Genomic DNA, 12170 nt, shown 5'->3' with positions numbered 1-12170 from the left:
CAAGCTCAGCAGCCACCCCCCGCCCGGGGGGGCGGGGACCCCAATGTGAAGCGGCGGCTGGGGTGGCGGGGAGAGCAGGACCGGCGCCGCCGTCCCTTCCTTACCGTCCCCCTCCCCTCAGCCCCCTCGGGGGTCTTCTCCCTTGGCCAGTCGCCGGCCCCCCGGCTCCTCGGCAGGACTCCGGGAGTTCTAAGAGCCCCCTCCCCCGCCCCAGCCCCGAGGGCGGCGGGGCCGGGGGGGACCCGGGGGGCCGGCCGCAGCCTCCGCCCAGAGGAAACTTTACAAAAACAAAATTGTGACTGTCCCGGGACAAGTGGCCCTGGACGGGCTGAAGCCACAGCCTGAAGAGACCCAGGAAGAGGAAAAGAGGAGGTGAGCGGGGCCGCCGCCTCCTGCTCTTCCCCGGTAGCGCGGAAGAGACCCGGGTGGCCGCCTGGTTGAGCGACACTAGCACCGCTTCTTCCTCAGTTGCGCGACGGAGCCTTCCGCAGCTGCTGCCTCAGTCCGAAGGAGGAAGGGAACCAACCCACTTTCTCAGCGCCACGGCTCCTCTCTAAAGCGTGAGTGGCCGGGGAGAGGGAAATGAGGGCTAGAAAGTGGGAGCCTGCCGGCGCTTGGTTCTGGAGTTTCGCTGATGTTTTGCAGGAGGGCTGGGAGTGTATAGATGACAAGGTTTATAGCCCTTTATTTCTCAGCAGAGAGAAGGTGTATGTAGTTCTGGGTTTTGTAACCTTTTAACTTGCAGGAGTTGTGCAAGTATACAGGTTGCGCTTAGAGAAGTTCTTATCTCCAGAGTGGATACTTGCACCTTTCTAGCCAGTAATTGGCAAAAGGAAATAGAGGAAGCCAGAGCCTATGTGCACACAAAGGACATCTCTGTAATATACCTTTTCCTGGTACGATGGCTGTGATACAGCAGCTAGGGCAGCGCCGCAGTTTTTGTTTCTGGGAAACTCTCATGGATTTCCCAGTGGGAACCACTTACTCAGTGGAACCCTGAAAGGAAAATTTCTTGCCTTTCTTTGAGTCTTCGCGAAAGGAAGACTGATTATCATTTTAGTACCTGTTGGTACAGGAGGTTGTCTCCTTCTCATTTCCTGAGTTCAATTCCTGTGTGCAAAGAGGACACTAACAAATTTCTCTTGCTAAGAAATTTCGGAGTTCTTATGAATCACCTTACTTGGGAGGGACACCTATTGCATTAACCGTTTCATAAAAGTTGTAACATTTTCCCCTTTACTCAAATGCTTTAAAAAAAAAAAACTTGGGAGAATGGCTTTATCTTTAGTCTCCATCATTTTAGGAAAAACTATGGACACTTCATTCTATCAAGAATGACTTTTTCCTTGTATTATTTTAAGTTGAAGTTCTAGAACCAGTGACTTGTAGTTCAGGTATATTTTCAGAATGTCAAAAGGTGCATAAAATAATTAACATTTCATATATTTATGTGGACCTTAAAAATTAAACTTGTAGTGGAATTTTATATGGCATAGACAGTACTAAACTAAGAATTCTGGTCCATCTGCTCAACAAACTGTGGGCTCGCTCTCTGAAGAGATGCTTTCTGTGTAGGAATGAATGAATGTAAATAGATAGGGGTTACCTATCTATCCTAATTTCTTCATTCAGGATTGTGATTAAAGATTTAAAACTTTCTCAAACTTAATATTTGATCCTATATTTTTCCTCTTTTGAAGTAATGAGTTCTGCGAGTTTATTAGCTTCTGTATTATGGAATTATTCATATACTTATCTCAAATCAGTCCTCTATAAAATTCCAAGACACATTCAGAGTTTGTGTTTTGAGAAATGCTAGAACAAGTCTATCTTTTCCTGGTATTATAGATTTTAATTATTTCTCTTTACTGTCATCTTGCCCAACTCTTTCTGTTCTAGGCTACTTTCTTCCATTTCTTTGACCACTTTGCCCTCCTCTGGAACTTTACCAGTTTTTCCTTAAGATGCCTTGTTCTTATGCTTTTTACAAGGAACTTTAAATTCTTTTATGTTAAATGGGAACTGACCTGAAAAAATTGAACAGTGGATGTAAGGTTAGATTTAGAATCAAACAAATATTTTTTGGTCTGTTACTTTATTTTGTGACCTTGAGAAAGTTATGTATCCATTTTCCATAATGATGATGAAGAGCCATCTAGTCTTGCATAGGCTGCTTTTTGGGAAGGAGCGGAAGATGAACCCCAAACTGCTTACTAACAGTAGGACCTACTTTTATAAATTGGTTACAAATTAAGATGAGGTTTTATTGCATATTTGTGTAAAACTGAAAAAGTATTACAGTGTTCGTCTTTTACTTATGAGTGACAGAGGCAATCAAATACAAATGCACAAAACTTAGAAATTATGAGAATGGACAATATAATTAAGGCCACTATATGCCAGGTACCATGTTTAGTATCTTATATCTGTGAATGTATTTGTACAGTTTTCATGAAGAAAATGTTAGTTTTGAACTACACAAAACTAATTGGAGTGTCTGAGTCAAATCTGGGAAGGTCTCTTTCAGGAAGAAATGTGCTTGTGGAGACAAGATAAGGCTTTTGGACTTGGAAGGTATAAGGAGGGACAGATGTAGATATAAAGACCTTAGCTTGCTGGTAATACCTCCAGAGGGAGATTGTTGATTAGGGTTAAGGTGAATTCATGTTTGTGTAGGTGCATGGTTACAATGCAAAGAAGCAGTTGAGGGCAGTGTTCTTGAGAGGGTAGTTTCAGATGGTTGAGGAGAAATTACATTTTAGGCCAAAGGCAGCCTAACGTGCCTGGATTAGGATTTTGTTTTTCTAGGAAATGAACATTTTTATGCCATGGTTATGATGGCGCTATGCAGAAGGAGTGAAAAAGATGTATCCAGTGTCAGTATTGTGCTAGTGGTTTTTTATAAGAAAATAATTTGGAAACAGGGCAGTTGACTTTGTTTTGGATGTTAAATTTTGGGTTAAGAGTTAGATACTGATATAATTTCAAGACAGCGAAATAGTTTAACAGGTCATAATGCTGATAGTGTGGAGATGGGAGTAATTTTCAAAGCATTTAGGTTTCTGAGAGTGCTAATGGAAAGTAAAGAGCTGAAAAATGGGTGTTTTAATTTGTGGGGTGGTAGTGGGGATCTGTGTTCAGAGTAAGCAAAGACAATGAGAACTGAGAATGGATGAGTCTGTCTCTAAAAGAGATGTTTTAAAAGTAGATGAGTTGTAGTTGAAAAGAGGACCAGTCTTTAAATACATGGCTATCAGTTTAGTCCCAAGGTATATGATTCTGTATTTTTGAAGCAGCTACAAGTTTTTAGTAGATTATGTAGGTCCCTTGAGATTGAGTTCAGAAGAATATATAGGATTTCATAGTTAAGGAACTTAGAAAAAAAAGGACTGATTTGTTTCTTCAAATTTGTTTTTTTGAAAGTTTCCCCTGCATTATTATTAATCTTAACTTTGCTCTGACTACCATGAAGTGGGGCTAAAAATAGCTGACAGGGAAGGCTGCTTCCCTTGCTTGGAGTTGGTGTGCGTCTTTGTGTCCCATACAATGGAGGGGATATCCCTGTGTTGGCACAGCAATGCTGAAAATTTTTTATAACCTTTTTATAAAAAAACAAACAACTTGGCACTTAAAAATATTCAGACTTCTTTGTGGTTAACATTTGGTGTTGACTTTACCAAAGATTAAGGATTGTGAGTAGAAATATATACTCAAAACTTTCTTGTGTTTCTTAGTTTTGAATTCAGCACCTTCCTGGAGCCTCTTTGGCTTCTTTGGAGAGTATCAATTGGCAGGACCCTCTTGAGAAGAAATATTTATGCAGGGACCTATGGCTAAAATGATTCTAGGGTAAGGGTGTAGGGGTTGGAATATATGCCACCTGTTCCTCTCTCCATTCTCTACTTTTCATAGCATTACCTATGCAGATGAAGCTGTGCTGAGGTGGATTTTAAAAGGCTGTCTCTTTTCCCCATCCTTTCCTTTCCTTCCAGTCCTTCCTTTCCTTCCCTCCCTTCCTTTTTGGTGTTCTGGGGAGTGTGTGTGTGTGTGTGTGTGTGTGTGTGTGTGTGTGTGTGTGTGTGTGTTAAACCCAGGACCTTGCCACATGCGAGGCGAATGCTGTGCCACTGAATTACCTCCCAGCCCTTTTAAAAAATTTTATTTGGAGACTGGGTCTTTTTTTAGTTGCCCAGGCAATCAGTCTTCAAACCTGAGATCCTCTTGCTTTACCCTCCCCATATACTTGGGTTATAGGTGTGGGCCCTGAACGCTGCAAAAGATAGCCTTTCATGGTGAAGCTGATTTACTAATAAACACATTGGGAAAGGTAGGACTCTAATAGTAGAGTAACAGTTTCCATATACTTTGCCTTGGCAACTTTGGGATTAAAAGAGATGACTTAGAGAACCTCAAAGGCTTTGTCTTAGCACCAGATGACCCCAAAGTCTATGTGTAGGAGAGCATCAGCCTGTCTCATTGTACTTTTAGAGATGGTTCTTAGAGAAGTCTTGTGATTCTTCTCACATTGTGTAGAAGAAGGGTTGGCAGACTTTTTCTTTGCAAAGGATCAGTTAATATTTTAGGTTTTATGGGTCACTCTGTCATAATTCTCAGCTCTGTAGCAAGAAAGCAGCCATAGACAATATGGAAGTGAATGTGTGACTATGCTCCAATGAAATCTCATACATAAAAACAAGAAGTAGATTGGATTTGGCCTGTAGGTCTTACTTTACAGATCTTTGTATAGATGACTTCCAAATCTACCAACATAACATATGAGCTATGAGCTTTACACTACAGAGCTGAAACTGGCTATTTTAGGAGATCTCTATTTTCTAGATTAGATATCTTCCTGGTTGTCTTATTCTGCGTAAAGCATAGAGTCTACTGTTCAAAGTATGGTTGTCTTCCTAATGATGAAAACTACGAACTGAGGAACAGGGGTGATGCCATCTATAAAGGGATTCAGCTAAAAAAGTAGGGTCCTTCTGCATTGTATTCAAAGATGCTATAATTGGCCTATAATGATATACTGGTTTTGTATCATGGCCAAAGGTTATCTGTGAAGAAGCTTATGGGCATATCTTGAAAGGTTCTGAAAATAAATTGTAAAGCATTTACTTTGAATATAAAATTAAAAGCATTTATGGTTGGGTTGAATCAGACAAAAATATTAGTCAAATTATAAGAACATTAACGTTTAAAACTTCTATCTCTTAGAGTCTTAATCTCTTGGCATGACTAATTCACTGTGTGAAATTATTGGCTCCACAGTTATTTTTGCTTTGTTAATTTCAAGTATTATGTTTTAACAAGTCACTTAAATCATTTAAACGTGTACTTTAAACAGCTTTGCTTATTCTTAAGGATGAAGGTATCTTAAATGTATTGTATAGAAAGGACAATTCACTTTGTTTAATTTTTACATTATAGCTAATGTAAAAACATCTGTTTCATTTATCAACAAATACCTATATTGGGTGATGGTATATTTACTCTGGTTTCATAACTCTTAGGATTCCTCCGTTTATTGCAAGGAAGGAGACTACTATTGCAATAGAGATTTCTTTTTAGTTTAAAATCTTTTATTTTATAGTAGTGTAGTCATCCATCTGTATCTGTGGGGAATTAATTCCAAGACGCCCGTGGATACCAAAATCTGAGGATATTCAAGTTCCCTTATATAAAGAATTAGTATTTGTATATAATTGTAAACATCCTTCTGCTTATTTTATTTTTTGGTACCAAGGATTGAACCCAGGGACACTTACCCACTGAGCCACATCCTCTGCCCTTTTTATTTTTTGAGACAGGATCTCAAAAAAATTGCTTAGAGCCTCACTAATTTGCTAAGGTTGACTTTGAATTTGCAGTCCTCCTGCCTCAACCTCCCGAGCTGCATTCTTCTGTATACTTGAAATAATTTCTGGATTACTCATAATACTCATTACAGTACAAATGCTATGTAAATAATTGTTTTACTGTATTATGTAGGGAATAAGAAGAAAAAGAAGATCTGTATACCTTCAGTACACACACCGTTTTTTCTTCAGATATTTTTCATCTGCATGTAGTCATATCAGCAGATGTGGAACTTCACAGATAGGGAGGGCCAAGGTCTACTTGGTACTTCAATTTCCTTTCTTTCCTTTAAAAAGCAAAAGAGTCACTGTAAAGTTGGCTTCCTGTTCTTTTGGTGAAAATTATTATCTTGTTCTTTTAAAAATTTTTAAAGTTTTATTTTTTTTCAAGTGATTTTTATTATTTTCTCAAGCTATGGATGGCTGGCAACTTAAAAGACACAAAATGTTCATCTCTTATCTGCACATATTCCAAATTGAAATACTTTATTTTGGTGATACTTTTAGTAGACCAGGGGAAAATGGATGGTGTATTAATTTTTTTTCCTGGCAGCAGAATTGTTATTATATAATAGATGAGTAAAGTTGCTTTCAAATAATGAACTCTATATATTAAATCCTGTTGTGAGTCCTTTTTTTTTTTCCCATTAAGTAAAAACTAGTCTGTCTTATGCCTTAATGAACTTTTAGGTTTTTATTACTTTTTGATGATACTCATTGATACTTTGATATCTTTCACATCATGTTTAAATGGAATGTTATTTCCTAAATATATATGACATTTCCTGAATACTATTGGGTATATATATATTACATTTTTACACACAAATATATTTAAAATTTCATCCTGTTACACCTTTAGAATTGTGAACTATTTGAAGGAACATCTATGGTTTTCACTGGCACTTAACCTGAATCTTGAAATGACAACCTAATGGTATAACAAATTTTTCTAAAATGTTTCCTTAAAAATTTTGAGTAACATATGATTTCTCTAAAACAGTAAGTTAATACAAGAATATATGAAAACCCATGCAGGTAGTTGAAAAACAAAAATGTACAGGAGACTTTATTGCTTGAGTATCTTATTTTTTGCTCTTTCCCCATCAGACCTGAAGGACAGTTAGTGGATCAGTCAGATATTGTTCAGTTTCTGTTATTATTCTGTGTGTTGCCTCTGCCCTTTCTTTCTAACTGAAATACAGCTACTGGAAATCTGGGAGGCTCTCTAAAGGTGGTAGCATTTTTTTCCTCTTTATTGTGTGTGTGTATGTATGTGTCTGTATCTAGTGTATATGCTGGATGCTTCTCTCTGTATGACTGCTCTGGAATTTATGAATATTAAAACTGTGCAAAATATTTTTAATGTTACTCAGAGAAGAGCACCATAGAATAAAAGATGGTGTTTTTTTTTGGCTCTTTTATTACACAGTGTCTTGAATGAGTCCATTAATATATAATGACAGTTTCATACATGAAGTCTCAAGGCAAATTATGGGCTTATTTTTGGAAGAATGCATGGAGTTTATCAGTCTTTTAAGATGGTATGTTTTTAGGGCAGTGTAAGGGATTATATACCTTTGCATGATGTATTAATCTCAGCTTTGTGTTGCTGTGACCAAAATACCTGAGAAGAACAAATTAGAGGAAGAAAAGTTTATTTTGTCTCATTGTTTGGGAGGTTTAGTCTGTGGTCAACTGACTTCATTACTTTGGGCCTGAGGGGAGGCAGGGGTCCAAGGACACTGTGGAGAAAAGCTGCTCACCTCAGGCCACCAGGAAGCAGAAAGAGAGGGAAGTGGCTGCAGGGAAGATGCATCCTTCTAGAGCACACTCCCTGTGACCCACCTCCTTCAGCCACGCCCTACATGTCTACAGTTACCACTCAGCTCATTCAAACTAGGATGGACTCATTAGGTTACAACTCTCATAATCTGGTGATTTTACCTCTGCACATTCCTGTGTTAACACAGGAGCTTTTGGACAACACCTCATATCCAAACTTTAACACATGGCATTCTCTAGGAGAGGCTTCATAAAAATTAATGCTTATAACTACCGAGTGGTTAAAAACATGCATACCTGGAGCCACCAACAGGTTGCTAGTTCATGTCTCATTTACCTTTATAAAATACATTCATATTTTCGAGGCAGAAGACAAGCTACTGACCTTTCTGATACTGGTTTCAGCACTTGTTGATGGGGGAAAGCAAGTCCTTCACAAAATTGTTGCTAGGATTAAATCAGATAGTATAAAAACAATATGCAAAGTCCAATTCTTGGCATAAAGTGTAAGAGTCAGTCATAAATGTTAATATATTAAAGTCTGATGTGAATTGAAGGATAAAGTCATACTTTATATTGCTCAACATTTAAATTTAACACTTGAATTTGACAATGATATTGAAGTAATTCTGTAGTGTTTTCAAAAGTATCTAGAACAAGTATATAATTAATATTTTTGTTAAAAGTCTTGAAAACTAGAGAAATGACAGAATGGTTGTGTCTTCATAGAAAAGAAACACTGATTTAAACAAAACGGAACTTTGAGTTCATTTCCAAAGACCTCAGTTGTGCAGGGGCCAGGAGGTAGTGACTCATGATTTCAGTTGTCCATTTGGAAATATCCCTATATTTGTCTTTCAGCTCTTTTAATTGTCCATCTCTTTAACCTTTGAAAATAAAAAGCTTTAAAAAATTGTGAAATAGAATAGGATTTTTATCTGTATCATTTGTTTTTCAAATTAGGATTGACAGTTTTATTTAGGTGATCATTGTTTATTTAATTTTAGTTTTCGTTTTTCACAAAATGATTAGTAGTTTATGTTTTTAAACATTCCCTGTCTTTGCTTAGTTTTTTCCTTCAAACCTGGTACAATCAATATTTTATAGGCCTAGATATAGGAATAAATGCTTCTTGATGGTTTCTGTATTTGGAAGGTATTTCTGTTTTGAGAACAGTGTGGCTATGCCTTCATAGTCTGTTTTATTTAATAGAACTGTATATGTAAGATAAGTATTTAAAAATAAAGAAACAATTCAAATCTAGTTTTTAGCATTGATTATCTTTCTTCTTCTCCTTTTAAAGCAGGTTGGTGTAAATGTAGAAACTAGGTTGGTTTATCTGGTAGTGAATCTCTGGTTAAGTGCTTAATTTAATGAATATTCTAGTTTTTCAAAAATTTTCATATTTTATGTATTTTTTTCATTTGTCACAATTAAAGTTAAGTGTCTAGGGATCTTTTCATTTCAGAGATTTTTTTTTTAAAAAGTATTTTATAATCATGAACAGATTATTGACTAGATGGAAGAGCATATGCTTGATTTCTTGTTTATTTATTATGTATGTAATATCAGAAAGTTATATAACTAAATATATGGGTCATCAGTTTTCTTTTGCATGTTTGGTGGTCTCTTAACTGACTACACTTGTGAATTTGGTAATACAAACTTTAGAATGCTGAGATAATAAGTGGGGGGCCTTTTTTTTATCATGTATACCTGGGTAGAATTTTTTCATTAGAGAAATATAAAATTATACTATATATAGAAATTTTGAGAAGGAAATATAAAATTTCAAATTTTTTATAAAGGCCATCCAATAGAAGAGGAGTGATGGAATGGTGCAAGGGAGGGGAGAGACTCTGAGGAAAGGAGGAAGGGATGAAGAAGCTGATAACCAGGGAGAATGGCTTTGGAAGTTTTGAGGTCACTCTTAGTCAGAGGTCACACCCTGTTATTTCTTTGGGTTGTGGACATGGGGTGTTACTACTTGTTATCTACTACCCTTTGAAATGTTGATTATATGATTGATTCTTGTTCTTAGCTTTTCAACATCTGGATTCTTTGAAACATTGAACTTTTAATCTGTATGGGATAATCGCTGTATTCTAGGGTGGGAAAATTTCCCTTGTACTGATCTGAGAAGGGGGTGAACAAAGGGTTTTTGATTTACAGTGGAGTTTCTGTTTTGTTTTGTTTTCTTTATTTCTTGTTGGCCATATTTCCCTTCTCTGCCTAAAAGGGATGCTTCTAATTCTATTATGGGACATGGCAAGCTTTGGAGTTGATGGATTCAGGTTCTGCCTCCACTGCTTTGTGACCTTGGACAAGTTATTTATTCTATGTGTGTTTCCTATAAAACTGGGAGGATAATAATAGTACCTACCTCCCTCATAGGGTAATTAAGAGGATTGAGTGAGATAATGCAGTAAGTCTTAAATGAAAAGATGAAATGAAAAGCACAATGACTGGCTTAGCGCTTTTTAAATGGTAGCTGCAGTAATAATAAGGAAATATTGTAGTATTAAGTTACTGTTATTTCTGCAAGTTTGTTGGTATTGTTTTCTTTTCTTTTTTCTTTTTTTGTTTTTGTGATCTTTGCTCCTGAATGTGTCCCTATTTTGAATGCTGCCTTAATTCAGCAGAACATATTTATTGAACACTTACTCTACCAGCATTGATCTGAGTGAACAGAACATAAAAATACCTGCTTGCTTGAAACTTACTCGCTGGTTAGAGGAAACAATACACAAAACAAGTCAAAATAGATGATCTGCTTTAGCTTATGAAATTTGGTTGTTGGATTTTGTATGTCAAAGTTGCCTTTATTCAACTCTACTAGTCTATATCTTTAACTCTTTTTCCTTTGTTTCTGTTGCTGTGCTTTAGTGTGGTTGGTGTGGGGAGTACCCTAAATGCATAGTGCATAGATAGGCCTCATTGTCTAAATTGCAGTTCCATCCTAATTTTAAGGCAGCCTTATGGTCCCCATTTCCTTGACTTACTACTTACATTGGCTGTCTCAAAACTTTCCTTTTAGTCCACAAAACTTGTGTTCATTGTGTTCATTGTTCCTAGAAAGGTTCCCCAGCTTCTCACCTTTGGCTCATCTTTTTTTATTTTTTTATTTTTTATTTTTTAAGTGTGTATTTGATTTAAAGAGGGGAGATTCTAAAAACTCTTAAAAGGTGTATTCCCTGACGAATCTAGTTGTATACTTTTCCCATTTTGTGTTTCCTTTCCTCTGAGTATTATTAACAGATATTTACCCTTCTTAATCTCCTTAAAATGCATTTAATTTAAATTGGGAGCCTGTTTAGATTGGGGATCATTTTGCTCTTTTGAGGCTGAGTTTTCTCACTTGAAGAAAATAAAAAAAAAGATAATACCTGTCTCCCAGGAATGTTGTGAGATTTCAAAGAGATAATGCATGAAAAAGGTTCTGCAGCCAGATCCTTAACAGATAGTAGTTTTCTTTGAACCACTTTAGTGCTGTGCGGTCAGTGTTTTAGAGAATGCTTGATAATTTATCCTGAGTTGAGTTTTTTAATTTCACTTCCACTCTGAATAGTTTTAGTTTTTACTTTCAGATAAGATTCGAATATTACTTTTGGAGTATTACATGAAAAATGCTGAGATGTTAGTGAGAATTGGCAGAACAATGATTAGGACCAGGAACCCAAACCACCATTATGTGGATTAAAATACAGGTTACCACAGTTTACTTGTATGATCTTTGGCAAGCTGTTTTCTCTGCCTCAGTTTATCTCTAAGATGGGCAAAATAAATAATATCTACCTCATGTATATTATATTAAGATTAAATGAAATAAAAAATGAGAAGCACAGAATGGTGCCTGGCACATAATAATCTATACCTATCTTGGCAATGTTTAGAGATGTTTTTGATTGTTTCCATTAGGGGAAGGGGAGGGAGAAAGGGAAGGATACTACTGGTAGTGAGTAGAGGTCAGTTATGAACAATGTATATAGGACAATACCCCAAAGAATTATCTCATCCAAAATGGGAAACCCTGTTCTGCAGTTAACTCTGTTTCTCATTTGGATGCCTTCTTATTGTAAAAGGTTTACCAATTAGATTCTGTATGAATGCTGATTACTGGTAAAGATAAGTCACAGACTTAGATGGGCTATATTTAACATTCATTCTTAAAGACAGCTATATAGGAAAATGACTATATGTCGTTTTTTTGAGAGAGAATTTTAATATTTATTTTTTAGTTTTCGGCGGACACAACATCTTTGTTTGTATGTGGTGCTGAGGATCGAACCTGGGCCTCACGCATGCCAGGCGAGCGCGCTACTGCTTGAGCCACATCCCCAGCCCTATATGTCGTTTTTAAAGCATATAATGCAGTTACTTTAAAAGTAATTTAAAAAGGTTAACCTTTTTTAGAAACTAGGAAAGAGTTCCACATGGATTTTACTAATTTAATGTGTGTGTGTGTGTGTGTGTGTGTGTGTGTGTGTGTGTTGGGGTGGTTCTGGGGATTGAACCCAGGGCTTA

The 12170-nt window shown here is 36.8% G+C and overlaps 1 protein-coding gene across 3 annotated transcripts in view; it reads left to right on the top strand.

Annotated features, from left to right (window-relative positions):
• The first annotated feature begins 358 nt into the window (after positions 1-358).
• Fbxw7 (F-box and WD repeat domain containing 7) overlaps positions 359-12170 on the top strand; it is a 188207-nt gene continuing 176395 nt past the window's right edge. For 2 of the 3 annotated variants that reach the window (XM_077803339.1, XM_077803338.1), the window contains exon 1: positions 456-560. The gene's annotated coding sequence lies outside the window, so the exon portion shown is untranslated. Of the gene's footprint in view, positions 373-455; positions 561-12170 lie in introns of those variants that run through there. The other variant, XM_077803336.1, reaches the window with a different exon arrangement.

The sequence above is a fragment of the Urocitellus parryii genome, chromosome 10 (assembly GCF_045843805.1).
Source record: "Urocitellus parryii isolate mUroPar1 chromosome 10, mUroPar1.hap1, whole genome shotgun sequence".
NCBI classification, from domain to species: Eukaryota; Metazoa; Chordata; class Mammalia; order Rodentia; family Sciuridae; genus Urocitellus; species Urocitellus parryii.
The sequence above is the reverse complement of the archived record's forward strand: the minus strand, read 5'-3'. Positions and strand labels throughout refer to the sequence as shown.